Genomic DNA, 6,091 nt, shown 5'->3' with positions numbered 1-6,091 from the left:
TTTATAAGGTACCTCCACTCGCTGGCTCTTGGAAATGACTGCTAGTCAAGCCACAGTGGACGAAACATTTTGTTTATTTGTAATCTGATCCACGTTAAATAACTTGTGCATCTACATTACAGTATCACTCTGAAGGATAACATGGAAGTGAAAAGTGCACAGTTCTATTATCCTGTTACTTATCCTGTTCTCTTGAGTAGAGGTAATCGAAACTCTTTGAAAAAAAAACTTCAGTGCTAATGTAGGCTTTCTAAATGAACCAAGAGCTCTGTTTTTCATTTTATCTGGCAGTAAACAAGTTGGGAAACGTAGCAAAATGCAGGACAAACTAATTTTTCAGGAATCCACATTAATAAAGTATAAGACTATTAAAATTAAGATTTAATATTTATTTTGGACTTTGTGGAAGTATTAACAATTGTTGTTGTTGCTGCTGCTGCTTGGGCAAGAAAAATATTAACTTTTAATTTTATTTAGGGCATTATTTTCTTTAGTTTTAATTTTTAGGTTCAACTTGCCTTTTATTTCTTTTTACTCCTTAAAATTCATTGTTTAAACTTAAATAATGAGGATTCCTGTAAACATTGTTGTCCGCTTCATTTTCCTGTTCTTAATCACCTCACTTGAAAATTGAAAGCATAGATTCAGTGGTTATAAACGCCTACAAATACACAAAACAATCGCAAAAAGTTTTGCGAGAATTTATGAGGTCACCGAATGGCCAAGGTTCAACTAAATTCTAAGGTTAAGGCGCAACCTATCTACAACCACAAGACTAAGAGATCTCATTTACTAGTTGATGACTAGGAAATGGAATTACATTCAGTGGAAAATACCTTTAAACTAAGAGAATTTCAACTGGAATTAAGGTCACCTGTGGCAAGCTGTCATTAACAGAAGGCTCATGTCATAAGGCCTTAGTCAAAAGTTCTCAGTATAAATTCCCTATGTCTGATACTAAAACAGTAGGTCTTTCAAAGCAAAACATTCACTCCCTCGATATTTTCTTACTGTTGCTGTTTTGAAGCATCTCCAAATTAGCAGTTGATGTTCTAATCCACACTTTTCAGTATACAGATATAGAAGTCTTCCTTAGCGGTTTTTGTCAATTTTTACGGAGAAGGGAAAATCTGACAATGGACTAATTAATACACGACTACGTCCGGTTTTATTCTTCAGCCGGATTTGAAGAAAGTCGATTCTGATTCTTGACCAATGACTTGAGATCATCTTGATGTTCATTTTTTTTCCCGCAGATAAACAGCCCTAAGTTAACAACTTCTTGCGACTTTTCGACCATGGAAAAACGCCCTAAAGTGAAGGGAAGGAGAAATTAAAGAAAAAGGTAAGATCATAAATAAAAACGTAGCTGATAACAGATGGAAGTATCCCTTGTTACAATTAACCGCCGATGAGAAATATTTTGGTTGCTGCATCACAAGACGACTAAGAGTATTTCTAGTGATAGTGCGTGTTTCTTCTCCCATTCTCACTAGCAGCTAGCTTTGTCAGGTAAAATTAAGTCTGTAGCAGAGAGTTTCTGTAATACAACGTGTAGTGATAATAGTCGGTTAAGTTAATTTCGGGGATCATTGGAATTGTTATCTTCCTTTTAACGCTTATTTTCTTAAACAACAAACAAAGGAAGACTAGTTACTTTTCCCCAGTAAGGGCTATTTATCCACCCTAACCATTAAGCTTCTTTAGACCTAACCCCTAAACTCCTTTCTCCTTTTCGGTACAAAACGGCAAAAATACTGAAACCTTACTCTAGCATTATTTCATGCAGACTGGCTAGAGAACACACTCCTTCTAAAACTATGAGTTAATGTGCCCTTCTCAAAACCCACCCTAGAAGCATCCTTCCCGAAATCCAACACAAGTTTTGATATTTTTAGAGTTTTCTGACATGGAAAGAGATGTTGCTGTTCTAGAGTTATGCCATGCACCGACTGACAATGCGCGGACCAGCTCTAACATCTGTAGCTATAGTGAAAACGTTTTATGCTCGTGAGACGTATGTAGCCTTTATCTCATTATATACCAATACTACCACAGCTTGCGAAGTCGAAAAACATCCACAAACATGACATGGATTGAGCAACTTACCTCAATGATTTTTCGCTGTTCTAGTCTGTGCGCCCCTGTCTAGGAAAACTAAATTTCACTCTACAATCTAACAACACATTCTGTTAGTCAAAGGTGCGTGGGACTTGATAACCTGGTCGCTAAAGCCTCCTACAGTATCGCGAGAGCCACAAGTTCAAATCTTGTTGAATCTAGTTATTTCACATGCATTGAACTGAGTGAGTAGCATTTCTAGTACATCATCATTTCAAATTCATTAATTGCATCTTCCACAATCAATCTTTATCTATTACTTCTTTTATGTACCAATTATTGCAAAGCAACAACTCCTTCCTGGCCAGATTTAAAGACTGTTTCCAGGAAAAAATATAACGAAACCAAAAATGTGACCCCCGCTTGAATACAGACGGTCCTCTGGCACCAGCCATGGAAATCGGACAGCGACCCGGTGAAAGCGTGCCATCCTAACAGTCACGGTACAGTTATTCATGGATTAAGTAATCCCGTATGTAGTCAACTGAGTTGACGACTGTACCTGTGTGCAATGCCCACTAGAATGAGTTTCCATCCTGGGATTGGTCGATGCATCACGGCTATGTGGGCCTCGGGAAGCGCGAAAGTAAGACAAGCACCAAGTGGAGCGCGCGAAACCCTCCACCCAGCTTGGAGTCACGTGATTGGCAACTATTGGCCAGCTTTCTGTGTTGTTTTCATATTTAAGAGTTTTCTGGCATGGAAAGAGAAGTTGCCCCTCTACTAATACTAAGATTTGCCGTAAGTTGATTTTGCATTCTTGTCGGTTTTAAGTTCATTTACTATTAACTGCTCGAAATGTTACCATGAAGGAGTAGGTTTTTGGAGCTATTTTTCACGTCATCATTTGTAACGATCAGAGTTGCTTTTGAGAATCAGCTGACGCACAGAGAAGAGGTCTTGTAAATCACACCTAAAAGAGAAAAATTGGATTTATGAGACCAGGGCTGCACTCAAGACTGCACAGGGAACTTTCCCTTTCATCAGCAACGTGTTCAATGACAAAAATGTCAGCCAAACAGAAAACCTGAAAATGAAAAGGTAACGTGATTGAGCACGAAAATTCAAAAAGCCGTTATGGTTAATTTATTTTTTCTCTTTCACTTGTACTAGAAATCTGTACAGGGAATTGTGAAGTTCATTTGTGAGTACATGCAAATCAGACAGATTTTTTTTTTCTTTTTTTTTTTTTGCTTGAGGGGGATCAGATATTTTACGCTGTATGAGAAACGGCGGTCATTTTCAGTAAGAGCCCTTCGGGTAAAGGATATTGTACTTGTAAGTATGCAATTACATTAACCTCCAATGAGAATGTTGTGATTGAAGAAAAGCCCGGCGTTATGGAATCGTGATATATTTTGGGAGATTTATTAGAAACATTATAAAAATACTTGAAGCCGGGGTTTTACAACTCAGAGATCGTAGTCCTCAAGTTTGTCCCCAGTGTGACATAAGGCATCACAACTCAGAGAGGCGGTGGAAAAATTCGCTACAGCTAGTGTTTCCCGCACCGATATTATTATGGAAACGCGAAAAATGTTTTCCATTTCATAATTTCTTCATATTTGATGTCATTATTGATTTGGGTAATCTGAGATCCAAAAAAACATGCAGAAGAAAGGCAAAAGTTGTCAAAAGCACTCACATTCGCAAATGGTTTTCTCGCGTCTTTCCGATAGTTCAACTCTTGAATTACTTGCTGGTCTGACAGATGTGTTTGACTAAATGTTTGGTTCTTCATTTACAGATCTGGAAAAAAATGAAATCAAAGTCGATCAAAGTTAATCTCAAATATTACTCCTTCGTAGTCATTTAATAATTACCTAAGAAAATTGGAAGATACTCATAAGACAATTTCACATAATCTATTGCTTTTCCTTGAAATTTTCTGGACGCCGAGTAATTGATTTTTGCAAAAGGAATGTATGTTAGTATTTTCCCTTACCAATGGCCACGGATCTCTTAGCAAAATTAGTTATCGAAAGTGGGTATATATGAAACAATGATCAAAGACATTACGTTAACAGCTAAATGACTACCTGACCACTCCGCACCTCTCAATGCGCTAAATCGATAGAATACTTGGGTTGTTTTAAAAAACAGATCAATCGATCTTTTCAAACACGCACTCATGTCGCTTTTATGACTATTTTGTTGACTTTCAAGTACTTTTTTTCGAGCTGATTGATTAATTTAGAGCAGCATATCACCCTGAGAATAGCCGAACGGAAAATAGAAAAAAGAGCTAGAAACGATTTGTATATCATTCTCTTGCTGCGTTCCTGTTTAACTACGTTCTGACTGCCAACAGTAACACTTCGGAAACTTCACTGTTGTGAAGAATGAATAGGTACAAAATTCAGCGATTATATTTGAATATAGAAGTAAAAAAATGTTTTTGAAATTATTTTAGAAATGTTCCACTTCTTGTCTTTCTCACAGAAGCAGAGCCGCAAAGCAAATCCGGTGGTAGAAAATGAGGTCGGCTGTGGATGATTATTCCTTCGATTTGCAATACTATTCAACTTTGTTATTCAACTGCTCATAGACTTACCTCTTGATCGTCTAGAGATCCATTCAGAAGCTTGAGAAAAGCTCAATCCCAGCGAAAGCGGAGCCTTTTCTCCTTGTTTGATAGAAAGTGGTACGATCTAATTCTCTTGCCTCATAAGTTAGCTTGTGCCAGTGTCTATTGTAAATCTCTTGGACGCGACCTTCTCAGTTACGTAAAGAGTTGGTGATCCTATAGTACTGCCTCCACTCAGTCTTTTAAAGCCTCAAACAGTTCCATCTAATCCTCCTCTCCTTGTCGAGTCTTTTAAACTCCTGGCAGACTTCTAAGCTGCACGGCTGGATCAATTTTTGGTCGAAAGTTCATTCAGTAGAATAGCAAACGAATGTCCATTAAAATTTTAAAAAACCATTTGCGATTATAATTTGCACGGAGCGAGAGTAAATTTATTATAAGCGAGTTCATTGGTTTACCATTCGTGAATATATTAATGGTGCGAAAATCACGAAATTCAATTGTGTGCGCGGCCAGTATATCTACATTGGAGCGTGTTTCAGTCCTGTCGATTAGCATAATCAAAAGTTGTTTAAGCGCTGAGAATTTTTTTCGTTTTTCGGGTGAGCAGAGGCAAGCGCGATGCGAGCACGGAGCGTAAGTCACGCACGCGAAAAAAAAAATGACTAACGCTCCGTGCTCGCCTCTCGCTTTCTTCCGCTCGCCTGAAAAACGCAAAAAAATATTGCCTGTTTTGCTGGCTATTGCTACGTAGATAGCAAAACGGGAGAAGAGGCGGCACTGTAAGCAGTGTAAGGCCTTAAGTATAAAGTTCACCATTCACTTATCACTGAATATAATTTAAGTTGCAGAAAAAAAATCAATTACAAATATGCGTCGACCTGCAACCTTAATGCACTATTAGGTAAAAAAGCTCTCGTGCATGATGGTGCAAGAAGCCAACAAAATGGCTGTAGATGTTGTAACATTTTTTTAATTTTGAACAGCAAATTGAAGTATTCACTCAGTCGGAACAGCGGCGAAAAATTGGATAGTAGCATAATTATATAGTAGCAGCGGCGTGTTACTGTTACTGTGTTATTTTGTCACTGCGAGGATATTATTCCTTTTGTGTTCTGGGCTTCCGCGGCAGTCTATATTCAGTATTTGTCTCATTTTAAAAGTTGTAAATTCTAAATTACTATAAAGATTGGAGATAATGCTTGAATAACGATTTTTCATGACTTACTTAGACGTTGTCGGTCATACAACACCCTTCGACTCGGACAATGTCTCAAGAGTCTGATATATTTTTACAACAACAGTAATGTTCTGTCCACATGTCTGGTCGGGGACAATGAGGGGATATATCCATAAGCAAGGTATTAACTGATAAAATCAAGGAAAAACGAAGTTACTGTCTTCGACATGTTGATGTTGATGGAAATTGTCGAAAGAATCAAT

This window comes from Pavona decussata, unplaced genomic scaffold (assembly GCF_977016875.1).
Source record: "Pavona decussata unplaced genomic scaffold, jaPavDecu1.1 SCAFFOLD_198, whole genome shotgun sequence".
Taxonomy (NCBI): Eukaryota; Metazoa; Cnidaria; class Anthozoa; order Scleractinia; family Agariciidae; genus Pavona; species Pavona decussata.
Note: the sequence above shows the minus strand (reverse complement) of the source record.